The 15,060-nt window shown below is 28.9% G+C and overlaps 1 long non-coding RNA gene across 1 annotated transcript; it reads right to left on the minus strand.

The window, feature by feature from the left end:
- Nucleotides 1–164: 164 nt before the first annotated feature.
- LOC114925164 (uncharacterized) lies at nt 165–8,386 on the minus strand. Its single transcript, XR_003813794.2, has 3 exons — nt 8,249–8,386; nt 7,812–7,903; nt 165–294 (listed from the first exon to the last, which is right to left on the minus strand). It is a non-coding gene; the product is annotated as an uncharacterized lncRNA (long non-coding RNA).
- Between the last annotated feature and the right edge of the window lie 6,674 nt (nt 8,387–15,060).

The raw sequence follows: 15,060 nt of genomic DNA on the forward strand, positions 1-15,060 counted from the left end.
TTTGGAAAGAACATTAATGACTCTAAACATGCAGTAAAATGGTAGGTAATAAAGATGATAAATAATAAAAAAATATATGTCACTTACTTATCAAAAAAAACAAAAATTTTTACATAACATTTTTATATTATAATTATTCTTTAACTATCTAGCATCACTCCATATTAATGAATCCATGAGGCTGCTGACAAATGACTACGATGCATGTAAATCAGACAGATGGCCGTTTTCTCCCACTTTATTTCAATGCAAGAGAAAGTAACGGTGTACATGGTCGGGTTTGATTCGCCGATCCTCAAAAAAAGAAATAAGCAAAGTTCCGTCGTTAAGTCAAAAATGATAAATTCATGAAAAGTTAGAATTACTACCGCGTAATAATGCATCTACACGTCTTCATCGACGTTGTTTTTTGACCGGAAGACCAAGAGCAAATTATCGGGATTTTGGGTTATCTGGACACATACTTCGTGAAATGGTTAATGCATCTTTGTTGCCTGGTGCAACAAGATCGAGTTGGTAAGGGTAGGTTGAAAAAAGCGGTGAAATTGAAAAACACAAATTTGATGTTAAAAGAATTTCAAAAACGACAAAAATTGAGCAAAAAAAAAAAGATATCTTCGAATCCAAAGACCCGATTTGAATCTAAATATTTTAAGAATTAATTTCATATAATTTTATTAGATTTAGAGTTGGATAAAAATCTTAAAAATAAATTTGATCATTATTTAGGGTTGGATTCAGGTCAAGGCGAATTTGATTTTATTCGACTTATGTGTACTTTAAGAGAACTAAAAAATGTATATATGTTTTAAATTAATTCCACTATTATGTTATATTAAGGATTAAGTATGATTTTGGTCCTTAAGGTATAGACTGAAAAATTTTTTCGTCCCAAACCTTTTTTGCATACAAAATCGTCCGTACGATTTAACTTAGTTTAAAAATCGTCCTTACCTTAGGGACCAAAATCGTATGGAGGTGGCGGCATAAGTGGAGGCAGAGGTGGATTGTAGATAGCTGCTTCTTCTTCTTCCCTTCCCCCTTCTTCTTCCCTTTCCCATTCGCATAAGCAGAAACACTCTATTTCTCTTTTTTTTTTTTTACTTTATAATTTTTTTTGTTATGGATAATTTGGTCCAAAATTATAATATTAAGTAAAAAAAAACTATTTTAAAAGTTAGTTTTAAACGTTAGGGACGATTTTATATGAAAAAAAAAGTTGGGGACGAAAGAAAATTTCAGCCTATACCTTAAGGACCAAAATCATACTTAACCCCTATATTAATTATAAGCTTATTGTTTTATTTTTAATCACGCTTGTTGAATTAGAACATGGATCAAAGAAACATCAAATTAGAATTTATGAATACATTTAAGTTCAAATATGGATATCAATTTCTCGATAACACGTTTCTTCTTTATAAATAAGTGCATCATAAATGAGTTTCTTTATAAATAAATTTCTTTATAAATTATTGTTAAAACTTTCAAGGTCCGATTTTTACCCCGTTTGAATCTAGTATAATTGTGACCCAAAAATGTTTAGGTTTTATCGGGTTTGAGACCGGATTAGAATAAAAAAAAATTTAGTGTATATTTAGGATCGAATCTGAATCAGGACAAATCCAATTTCACCCCACTCATATACACTGTTAAGAGAAAGTTCACATGATGGGGAAAATCAAAATTATTCTCTTATTGCTCAACACAAAAAAAATGTAGTAAATAATCTCGGAAAAAATGATATTGTGGTTTTAAAAAATTAAAAACTCTTAAATATGTACTATTACTTTTTAAGTGGTTTAGTTAAATAATCCAGCTACACATTCAAGTCTTTTTGATAACCAAATCCAATCAAATTTACCTAAACTCAACAAAAACTATTTTCATTACACCAACGTATACACACGCGCGCTTCATTAACGCAATATATATATATATATATATATCCTTCTTCATCTTTGCATTCCTCCTCCTTCTTCTTCTTCTTTGCATTCTTCCTTCTTCTTCTTCTTTGCATTCATCCTTTTTCTTCGTCGAGTTCCTTATTCTTCTTCGCGTGTTTTCTCTCAATCGTCGTTCTTTTATTGCTACTATTGTTGCTACATTTTTTCTCCTCCTTTTAATTAAGGTTCATTTGGATCCAGGAATGAATTCAATGTATTTTTGTTAATGATTGAGTCTTTTTAACTGCTTGTTCAAAACTGAACTAATTTCGGTTCATTTATGTGTTAACTGAGGTTTACTTGATGCTGCTGATAAGTATTGACCAAATTTTTTATTCCTTAAGTAATTTCGGTTCATTTCTTAGTTTAATTGAGATTCATTTAGATCCATAAATGAATTGGATATGTTTTTGTCGATGATTGAGTCTTTTTGACTACTTGTTCAAAACTGAACTAATTTCGGTTTATTTGTATGTTAATTAAGGTTCATTTGATGCTGCTGTAAGTATTGACCAAATTTTTTATTTCTTAAGTAATTTTGATTCGTTTCTTAGTTTATTTGAGGTTCATTTGGATCCAAAAATGAATTCGATGTATTTTCATTGATGATTGAGTCTTTTTTACTGTTTTTCAAAACTAAATTAATAGAATGGAGTGGAGTGGAATCTAATGCAATTGAATAAAGTGATCATAAATAATTTCATTCTTCTTTGCTAAAAAATTTTGTCAATACTTATCCACTGTATCAAGTGGACATCAATTAACACACAAATGAACCGAAATTAGTTCAATTTTGAACAAGTAGTCAAAAAGATTAAATCATCAATAAAAACACATCGAATTCATTTTTGGATTCAAATAAATCTCAATTAAACTAAGAAATGAAATAAAATTACTTAAGGAATAAAAAAATTGGTCAATGCTTATCAGCAGTATCAAATGAACCTCAATTAACACACAAATGAACTGAAATAAACTAAGAAATAAATTGAAATTATTTAATGAATAAAGATGTTAGCAAAATGTTGGTGTTGTTGGTGATAACGATAACGAAAAAGGAAAAGAAGAAGAAGACACAACATCAAAGGAGGAGGAGAAGAAAACGGAGAAAGAGAATGAGAAGGAGAATGCGCGTGATTTGAAAAGCGGTTATAATAATTTGGTTAGACTTGATTAAGTATTTTGCTTGAATGTAGAGTTTTATTCTTAGTTAAAACTATATGTTAAAGTTATTATTAGTAAAATTAAAAATAATCTTTTAATAAATATATTAAAAATTTAAGTTTTATTATTTTTTTTATAAAAAAAATTTCAATCGATAACCTTAAGACACGCATTTTAGCTCAACTCTTTGATTATTCAAATTCTTTTTGAAAATTTTTGGATAATTATTTAAGAGATACATGCAAAAAATTAAGAAAAAAAAATTAAGTTTTTATTTTTTAATTTTCGGTCATTTGAAATAAAAAAATCACAAAAGGTCCAATTCATAAAATCACTAAATTTGAAAATTTGAAACATAAAAAAAATAAAAAAAAAAATCAAGTGATTGATCTTTAAAATCTTTTTTAGAGTATGACCCTCACACTTAGGATATACGTCTGATTGAATCGTCATAATGGAAACCATTCTATCAAAAACTAAATATTATTATGTTGACAAAATGGCAATTTATTTCAATTCACCTAAACTGTATTGTCTTAAAAGTTAAAACTTAAAAAATTCCCACCAAACTCTATGTACATCTTTAATGAATGAAGCAATGCATGCTACACGCAGTGTGTGTAGATTAGTAAGAAAATATGGCGACATAAAATGTGTCACTATTTAGCAGGTAATTAGTATTTATACACGTAATAATATTATTACTAAACTATTTACTTTTTTATTTATTTGATTTTTATTATTTTATTAAATTTGCCAATATTTAATATTACATTAAAGTTTATTATGACACCTTGATAGTAATTTTACAATTTTTAACAAACAATTAAATGATTTCTTAATTAAATTAGATAAATCATGAATGAAAAAACAAAATTAAAGAAAGATTATGATGTAAGATATTTTAGACCTTTTAAATTAAATGATGAATATTTTTTAAAGATATTTTTAAAAGTGAATAACTTTCTATAAACTTTTAAATCTTTAAGATGAAAATCTTTAAAATATCTTTGATAAATCAATTATATATATGAAATTTAGAATTATATTAATTACAAGTCATATCTTAATATAATTAAGGGATGCGGTTTCGAGTGAAGTAGAAGACGAGCTTCGCGGGGAAGGGGGTGGTTGCGAGCAGATCAAATAAGGAAGAGAGTAGACATAAACAAACCAAATGACAACTTATCAATTTCAACAAAAATAACGGTTAGATTGGATAAAGCTAAGAATCCAACTCCAATCAAACTATTAAAAGGATTGTCAAACTTGTCAGTTAGGGAAGAAGGGAGGCAAAAGGGGAGAGAAGAATAAAAAGATCAGAGTGCAATAAATCTAGGAGTACTAAGAAGAGAAGACTCAACATCAAAGGAGGTTGATTCTATTGAAAATGCATCAAACAACTTCAATATTGATGGTGTAGCACATGCAGAAGGTGGTCAAAAGGCTGGTCAGCAACTACAATTCACCTTTTCCAGCAAGGGAGGGAAGGAGAACCACCTAACAGTGAAGAAACCGAAGCTAAAACAGATGGCTAGAAAAAGGTCTACTCACATGGATTGATTTCAGGTGCAAAAAGGAGATCGGAGGAGGAGGGAGAAGGATCGAAGAAGAAGACATTGTCTACACAGAGGAAACTCAAGTGAAATTGGAAGAGGGTGCCACCCAATACTTGGCACCCAAAGGTCCATAAAGATGTTGATGTAGAATTGTCGAAGTTTGGAAAAATCTCTGACAATTCACAACATGAAAGGGTTGATGAAAACCCATTTTTCCGAGGTAGTGTTTCTATGTGAAACAAAGAACACTACCCCAAATGTGGAGAGAATTGTTTTAAGTTTTGGGTTTGAGTATGTTCACTGTGTGCGTGTGGCGCCAAGAGGATTATCTGGTGGTTTAGTTGTGACATGGAAGGGAAGGAGTAACATTCAAATAGTCTAACAAAAAGATTACTACATCCATTTTAGGTGGGAGGAACCATCACTGTAGCAAATATAGGAGATAGTTGGGGTTCATTTGCACACAAAAGAGAGGTCTCGGGAAGCACAATTTGATAGAATCTTGAGTATTATTACAAGCATCTGACGGGATCACTGTCTTGTAATTGATGACTTTAATGCTATAACGGCTTACCATGAAAAGAAGGGAGGGAGGATGAAGTCAAGCTCTTTCATTCAACAATTCAATGATTTTATTAATAGAGGAAGATTGGTGGATGTTGGTTTTAAAGAGAGAAAATTTACATGGAGCAACAGACAATTTAATGGCAACTACATCAGGGAGAGATTGAATAGAGGTCTCATTTCAGCAACTCTAAGAGAATCTTACCTGAGGGATATATTGTCCCACTTGGAGGATATCGGATCAGACCATAAACCAATTTTTTTTAATTCTGATTCTGGTCCTAAACCTAAAAGGAGATTTAAGTTTCAAGAACGCTGATATGATAAGGAGGAGGCAAGAGAGATTGTCAAGGCAGGGAAGGAGGTGGAGGATTCACCAATGTTCCAACTGCATCAAAAGCTAACATGGTGCAGACACGCCCTGATGGACTAGCAAAAGACTAGTAGTTATGGTTCTGACACTAAAATTCAGATCTTTAACCTCAATAACATGTTAGTGGAAGAACAGAATCGGAGCCCCGATACAAATGGAGAGGTTATAAGGCATATTGAGGCTAAATTGGAGGATGCGTATGAAATGAAAGAGATGTATTGGAAGGAGAAATTTGAGTTAATTGGCTGCAATGGGGACAACAATACTAAGTTTTTTCATTCCAAAGTGCAAACAAGGAATCGGAAAAATAAGATCTCAAGGTTGGAAGATGAAGATGGAGAATTTAAAACAGATTCAACGGGTATTGTCACCATTGCTCAGTTGTATTTTGAAGCCCTCTTTAGCACCTCTAATCCTAAAGACTCTACAGATGATTTGGAGGATATGCCATGAAAGATAGATGCTAATAGCCTAATACGAACAAAATGTTAACCAGACCAGTCACAGAGAAAAAAATTAAATTGGTTACATTTTCTATCAACCATTTCTCTGCCCCAAGTGAGGATAGATTTACAGCTAATTTTTTTAATTCTTTTGAAAAATAATTAAAGATGATGTTAATAGAGCAGCGGCCAATTTTTTCTTTGGAGGTCATATGCTATGGTTTTTTAACCACACTAATATTTGTCTTGTCCCTAAAGTACCAAATGCGAGATATATAAAATAAATTAGACAAATCAGACTCGGTGTGTTTTACAAGATTGTGTCTAAAATATTGATTCACCGTATACAACATGTGATGAACAAGATAATTAGCTCTAATCAAAGTACATTAATTAAAGGCAGCCTTATTAGTGACAATATTTTAATTGCTCGTAAATATATGTGATGAACAAGATAATTAGCTCTAATCAAAGTGCATTAATTAAAGGCATGCTTATTAGTGACAACATTTTAATTGCTCATGAATATATGCATTATTTGAAGAATAAACATTATGATAATTAAGACTTAGCACTGAAGTTGGATATAAGTAAAGTATATGATAGGGTGGAATGGAGTTTTGTGTGAACTATAGTGGAGAAAATGAGATTTAGTAAGAAATGGATAGACTGGATGAAGAAATGTGTGATAATAGTCTCATATTCTGTTATTGTGGAAGGTCAACCTCATAGTTTTTTTTCAAATCATGTAGAGGGTTTCGTCTCTTTTTATTTATTTTTGCTTTGTGCAGAGGGACTCTCCCATCTGCTCCACAGAGGAGAACAAAGACGCAAAATTGTGGGTTTGAGACTCAATCGTAAGTGTTCTACTATCAGTCATTTATTTTTTGTTGATAATTCTATTTTATTTAGCAAGGCTTCACAAAAGAACTGTGTTAATATACTTAATGTGCTAAATAATTATAGTTAACTAAGTGAAAAAGTGGTGAATTTGGATAAATCTTCAATTTTCTTTAGCCATAACACCCTAATGGTTACTAGAGAATATTTATCTGGTATTCTATAGGTTCTTCATGTTTGGAACTAAGACATGTACCTGGGCCTTATAGTAGTTATTCACAGATCAAAGAAGTCTACTTTTAATTTTATCAAAGACAAAGTGGTAAAGAAGTTACAACATTAGAAGAGATCTATACTTTCGGCTAGTAGAAGAAATCCAGAGAACGATTATGTAATTATGGTGGGGACAAAATGATGAGGAAAGAAGGATGCACAGGGTGAATTTGAGTATTATTTGCAGACCGAAAAATAAAGAGGCCTAAACTTCAAAGACTTAAAAAGTTTTTAATTTAGCTATGCTGAGGAAACAAGGATGACGACTACTAACGAAACCTAATTCTCTGATTTACAAATTTTGCAAGAGTAAGTACTTCAGACACTCGAATATCGTATCACACAAAGACAGACAGGAACCCCTCTTGGGGTTGGAGAAGTTTGTTAGAAGGGCAAAAGATACTAGAGAAAGGAATCTTTTGGAAGATTGGCAGAGGACACTGAGTTAGAATCACATAAGATCATTAGATTAAAGATCACTACCCACCAATTACCTTCAGTAACCCCAATTCCAACTCGAAATTAATTTGGATCTCTCAATTGATTACAGCTAATGGGCAGTGAAATTAACAACTACTTTCAGATAATTTTAGTGCAGAACAATATCAAATAATCATGCAGACACAAATAGATGGAGATGAAGTCACACCTGTTTGGAGAAAGGAAAAACACGATCAGTACTCAGTCTCTTCCGAATATGCTCTACCTTTCCATTTCCTTCACTCCCCAATAGAGCTACTCCTAGAACGATGTCGCCAGGAGAAATTATAGTCTTCTATTTAGGAATTGAAATGCCAAGCTAAAATAAAAAATTTTCTATCGAAAATAATGCATGCCAGTTAGACAGAGATTGAACTAAAGAATCTCTTCAATCCCACCCATATGCAGTAGATGCTTTCAAAATGATGAAAATATTTTACACTGATTGATCAATTGTCCTTAATTCTCAGTAATTTGGTAGCATTTTGGACTCACAATCCCTAACTTGAATTAAGATACAGACCTACGAAAATAGTGGTTGACCCTAATTGAAAATTTCAAACTTTAGAGACATAAAAAAATAAAAAGATTTCGTAAGCGGCTTACTTTTTATGGAACATATGAAAAACTAGAAATACTCATATTTTTTAAAGGTAAGATGGAGCTTCCTGTGCTGATTGTTGAGGAAGCATGGAAGTTAGAAGAAGATTTAAAAAAAAAAAGAAGATAAAAAAGAAGTTGTTTCTGTTTTTTGTCTTGGTTGTATGTGCATTTGAGATTATGTTAAGACATGAGAAATTTGGTGGATATTCCATAAATAATGATGATGTATGAGACCCATATTTGGATCCAATTTTTTCATTTCAATAAAATTTTCTATCTTAGTTAAGAAAAATATAGAAAGAAAATCAAATAAATAATTGAAATTCCGGTTTGATATTTCCTGATAACGAAAATATTATATACACTTTTAATTTAATTAGGATAAAAGCCAATGAAATAAAATATAAAAAAATCAAGTCATATTATTTTAGTTAACATTTTCTTTATAAGCATCTTATTTATTATTAAGTGAAAGAGTTTAATTTTTTCCTATCATTAATTATTCTAACATGTATTATTTAAAATATGAAGGATTTTAATTGATTTATATAATTTTAATTTATAATGATATATTCAGTTAAGTGCTATTACGCAAACAAACATAATTAACTTTCATGCTCATTATCTTAAAAAATATTTTATATAAAACAATAAATATTTAATAATATTATGGAAACATTTTGACTTTCTCATTTATTTATATTTTTTTATTATGAATTTATTAGTATATATGCCGGTCAGAGGTTTATAGATTTATTTAAATTATATTCTTTATTATATTTTTTTAAATTTCAAACTATTTTCAAAAAAAAAAAAGAAAAATAAAAATGAAAAACACTCCAAATCAGGTAAGGAAAACCAGGGCAAAACATCATAAATGAAATGAATTGTAATTTAACATAGTTGAATTATCCTATTAGTAATAATAATAAATTCACGGATAAAAGAATAAAAAATTCTTAAAATAAGAGTAAAAGATCGTTTTTGTCTTTAACGTTTGGGATAAGTTTTAAAGTTGTCCCTAACGTTTCAATCGTCCTATTTAAGTACCTAACGTTTCAAAACTGACTCAATGTTGTTCTGCCGTTAGGGATCCGTTAACAGAATTGACGGCGGGACAAAATTGAGACGATTTTAAAACGTTAGGGACTCAAATAGGACGAAAACGTTGGAGACAAAAATGATACATATGAATAAATTTTAATTTTATCCTTCAATAATATCAATTTTTATTATAAATAATATTCAATTATTTTTTAATCACATCTAAGTAAATTACACTTAATCATATTACTTTCATTTTAAATAAATAATTTTTTTTTATAATTTTACTCTTAAAGATTTTTAGTTATCATGAAATATTTGTAGAATGACTAGTATATAAACTTGTAGAAAAGAAAAAAATATATATATACAATAAAATATAAATTATACCTTTTGTTTCTAATGTATCAAAATTCTTTAAAATTATCAGAAAATAAAGTTATTTAAAAAGAAAGTAATGTGATTAAGTGTAATTTATTTAGATGTAATTAAAAAATAATTGAATACTATGTACAGTAAAAAAATTAATATTATTGAAAGATAAAATCAAATTAAAATTTATTTTTATGTATCGTTTTTATCCCTAACGTTTTCGTCCTATTTAAGTCCCTAACGTTTCAAATCGTCTCAATTTTGTCCCACCGTCAATTCTGTTAACAGATTCCTAATGGCAGACAACATTGAGTCAATTTTGAAACGTTAGAGACTTAAATAGGACGATTAAAACGTTAGGGACAACGTTGAGACTTACCCCAAATGTTGAGGACAAAAACGATACTTTACTCTAAGAATAATAGTAAACAACTAGCAGAAATTTTATTAAAAAACTAGTTTCCTTGTTTTAAAAAAAAAAAAAAAAAACAGCAAAGAAATATTTCTCATTTATCCGTTGCAAATAATTTAACGAATCTCTCCAATGTGTTTGCAACGGTTAAAAGCGTGTGTTGTCTTGGTATAGCGAGCAACTATTTTCTCAATAAATTCATCACTAAATGATGCCAATAATGGTTAAAATGAATTAGCAAAAGTAGTTATAATAGTTGATATAACCCTAGCAATAATTTCTCATTGATTTATCGAAAGAAAGAATTTTCTCTCCAGAGGGAGATGGAGAATATAGACAAAATTTGCAGGTGCATACAGAAATATTTATTAATGAATATAGAGAAACGATAAATGAGAAATTGGTAGTGAAAGAAGACGAGGAAGAAGCCAATGAATGAAGTGTTTGTGGGCAGCTTCTTCACACTGTCCCCATGCTGTAGCCGCTTCAAGACAATTTTATTTCTCTAGTACTTTTTCTCATCTCATCACTATCTATCCAAGAAACCAACAACTTTTTTTATTTTCTTGTTTCTATTGGAGAATATATATATATATATATATAAGGTAAATAAAAAAAATTATGCAAAAATTTAGGAAAAAAAATTTTACGTAAAGAGACATGTTAAACGAAAGAAAAAGTATGGTAAATTAATTTTTAATCAACTAATTTTAAACAACTGCAATTAATATATATTGATTTTATATTTTTTAAAAAAATTAATTAATTACTAATTAATAATAATTTAAAAAATCAAAATTATTAATTAATAATAAATTAACTGGTAATTAGCTGGTTGAGTGTTGGTTACCTATCAAAATTCTAAACAAAATTACTTAAAAGAAAATACTAAAAAATTACAATCTTTTATTAGAATTTTGTAATCAAATAAGGTATATATTTTCGTTCTTAATTAGTTTTTAGATTAAAAAAATGAATTTCAACACTGATTGTTTAATTATACATGAGCAATTTTAAATAGAATATAGTGAATCAAGTTAGTTAATATACACTAGTTAATTTTTTTTTTTTAATTTTAACAATTCTCATTTTTAGAGAATTTAAGATTTATAATTTAAATTTTAAAGTTAATGATTTATGATTCATTGTCTATAATTTTAAATAAATAAAATAATTTTAGTTATTGTTCATAGAATTATATAATTCCATGCATAAACCTAGCCACTCCTATACAATAATTAGTAGATTTCCCCAGAGCTAACACCATATTAATGAGAAATTAACATTAACCAAGAAATTAAAATTAAATTAATAATTATTTTTCACATACAAATCATTTACACATACTCTACATACAAATTATTTATCTATATAAGTCTATATAAGTCATTCATATTCACGCACCCTGCATCTCTTTCTTCGTTATTTTTCTCTTTTGTTATTGTCGTCACCACCACCACCACCTCCTCCTCCTCCTTCTTTTCTTGTTGGACTTTTTTCTCCTTCTTCTTTTTCCTCCTTCTCCTCCATCATCTTCATAATCATGATCATCATCGCCGTTATAGTATCGTCGTCTTCTTCTTATACGTATCGTCGTTATCGTTGTTGTCGTTATTCTTATCGTAGAAATTTTGCCATATTGATGACGTTACCTGATCCAAAATTTTTGCCATAGAATTTTCTCAATTTGTGTAGTTGCAGCAAAATTTGGGGTAAAACTATTTTTTGTGTTGTTGCAGCAACTTTCGGGGTAAAAATAAGACATTTAAGTGTATTATTTAAGAATTTTCAATATATTTGTATTGATAAATTCTGCATAATTTAAAATTCTTCATCTTCTTCCTCTTTATTTTTTGCTGTTTCTTATTCATATTTTTTTTCTTGTTTTACCTTCTAAAACAATATATAGTATTGCAAAATCAATAGAAAGAGGATGAGAAAAAAAGTGCAACAACAACAGCAGCAATAAAAAGAACGACGAAGAGGATGAAATACGTAAAGAAGAAGAAGGAATACGAAAGAAAATTAAAAGAAAGAAGAATACAAAGAAAAAGGAGAAGAAAGAAGAGGAAGAGGAGAAATGCGGGATAAACATTAGAGGAAAAAGGTCGTGATTTCATGCGCACATTATGAAAGTAGATTTTGTTGAATTATAGTTAACTTATATAAATTTATATGTCAAAAAAATTTGTATATGTAACAGATCTCGTATAAAGAGTCAAACCGATATCATATACATATGTATATAGATTGGATCAATAATATTGAAGTGTCACCTTTCGAAGATTAGTGCAAAACTTTTCCTGTGAGTAATGAAATGAAATGAAAGTGACTTATCATGCATGCATGCTGATTTTTCTCATCAAGAATGTGGATTGGAATTTCTTACCTATAAGACAAAAACGCTGTAATTAGAAAAGCAACCTAAGATAGATACATTGTCGCACAAATGGTGTAACATTTGGCGGCAAATCCAAGATTTTAAGTTGGGGTGTCATACCCTAATATATATAATAGCATCTTTATTTGGACTATAGTCTAGTCTCTATACTACAAAGATCAAGCATGTAATAGTAGTGAATTTTGTATTTAACAATCACGTGACATGATTCTCACCATAAAGTGAAAAAAGATAAATTGAAGCCGAATAGAGAGAATTATTTTATTTTTTATTTAATTTTTTTTATATAATATTAACAAAGAATTCATATTTTATTTGATTAGTTCATATTATAGTTTTATCATAAATTTTTTTTTTATTTATCTGATTTCTGCAAATTAATATAATTTAGGAGGTACTTATATTTTTTTTATATTAGATTAAAGAAGTATCTAAATCCACTTACAAAAGTTTAATCTACTAATTAAATTAAATATTCTAACAACTTAAAATTATAAACTAATAAATTATTAAATAATACTTATAATGTTTTATTTTTATTATAACAAAATTATGACTATTTTTCTCATGTCATAAAATAAAGGTTTAATTACTCTGTCAGTTTATACAGTTTCATCAAATTTTCAATTAGGTGTCTATATTTTTTTTTTAATTAAGTACCTATATCATATCAGATTTTGTAATAACTAAGTCTCTATTATGACAAAAACGTTAAAATTAACAGAATATTTCATTGAATTATACAGAATATTCAGTCAAGTGTTATGCATATTCGTTTTGCTTAACAGAATATTCCGTTAATTCCAGCGTTTTTATCACGATAGGGACTTAATTACAAAATCTGATATGATATAGGGACTTAATCAAAAGGAAAAAAAATATAGAGACCTAATTAAAAATTTAATAAAACTTTAAGAACTCACAGAGTAATTAAACCTAAAATAAACTCAAAGCTAAGCTTCAGTACCAGTCAAAATTAACTATAGTGACATGTCTTAAAATTTATTGTTGAAGTATTTATTTTGTCTTCTAAAGCACATATCACGACAGACTAATAATATTTGTTTTCATGATTTCATTTTTTTTATCTTTTTATTTCTTTTGTTTTAATATTTTAAAAATTTTATTGGAAGAAATTAACAGTAGAAAAGAAAAAGGAGAAATATAATTTAAGTATTTTAACTATTTTCTTAAAATTTCATACTACATCTCTTAATTTGTTCCTTTTTCAATGCTTTTAGTCATGGAAATTAAATAGAAAAAAGTTGTTCTAAAACAAGTAATCTCAATTTCTATAGTTGAATTATTAATAAGGGAATTTAAATACCACTAATAAATTTTTTTTTTAAACAAAAGTCTTAAAGCATGGTGAAATTAAACATGTTATAGCGAAAACTATATCTTCTACAGTTCTACCTCTCCAAAAGTCTGGTCCGTTTAGGATTATTAGGTCAAAATACATCATCACATAGGTAGTTAATTAGCATCTTCCCCTCCCATAATTATATTTGTTTCATCTTTTATGATCAATTCAAAACAACAAGGAGTGGCCTTTATTTGATTGTTTTTATATACAATAATAGATAGTTAGAGAAGAGACAAGTCCATTGACCTATAATTATAGGTCAAAATCGACAAAATCATTAGAGAATATATAGTTAATAATGAAAGCTAAGGTATAGTATATATATATATATATATATAAAAAAATCCAGGTTGAAAGTGGCACAAATGTTGATGGATGCATGATACTAAATCATCAAATATCGGTTATTGGTTATCTTTTGTGGCGCGCATAATATACGCTTTTTAATTTGTACATGTAAGTCTAGTTGGTGTTGCACTCGGTTATGGGAAGGAGTGAGACTTTACATTGGTGTGGTGTCAGGGTGGAATGGAAATCGGATCCTGCGATTTCATAATCCATTTCATAAAAAAATTACACACTATTAACAACACGGAGGTTCGATTACCACCTTTCGAAAATTCAAAATTTTACCAGCTCCAAATCGGACCTTCCGATTTGTGGAGCCAAATTTGAAATTCAATGAACTCGCACGGTTCGAGTTCTAGGATCTGACACTAACAAAAAATCTGCCCCATAGATTGGTCTGGTACCCCATAACTCTATATCTAAGAAAGACACGCACACGCCTTCTATATCGAAAAATTTGAGCCCATAATATATACATTTCTATAATATAATTAATTAGCTAGACCTATAGAAAGAAAAATTATTCAAATCCATGAAGATGATTATTACGTATACTCATTGTAATTTACTATAGAAGCTCTTTTCCTCACATTTTATGAAAGACAAATAATACAGATTTTGTGGGGTTTTTTTTTTTTTTTCTTTTTTTTTTTTAAAAACAAAACATTTGTGGTTTTGCATTGCACTTTGTTGCTCCTTGCTTTTGGAAAAGTTGCAAAATTTTGATAAAGTAGTGAGGGGGGATGGGGTTATTGGAATTAGTAAAAGGAGGAAGAATAAGAGATTCAAAGCCGAAGGTATTGGTTTCTTTAATTTCTTGTAGGACATTGAATTTTCTCCACAACGTACATAAAACCTTTTCTCATAGGTTG

The sequence above is a fragment of the Arachis hypogaea genome, chromosome 14 (assembly GCF_003086295.3).
Source record: "Arachis hypogaea cultivar Tifrunner chromosome 14, arahy.Tifrunner.gnm2.J5K5, whole genome shotgun sequence".
NCBI classification, from domain to species: Eukaryota; Viridiplantae; Streptophyta; class Magnoliopsida; order Fabales; family Fabaceae; genus Arachis; species Arachis hypogaea.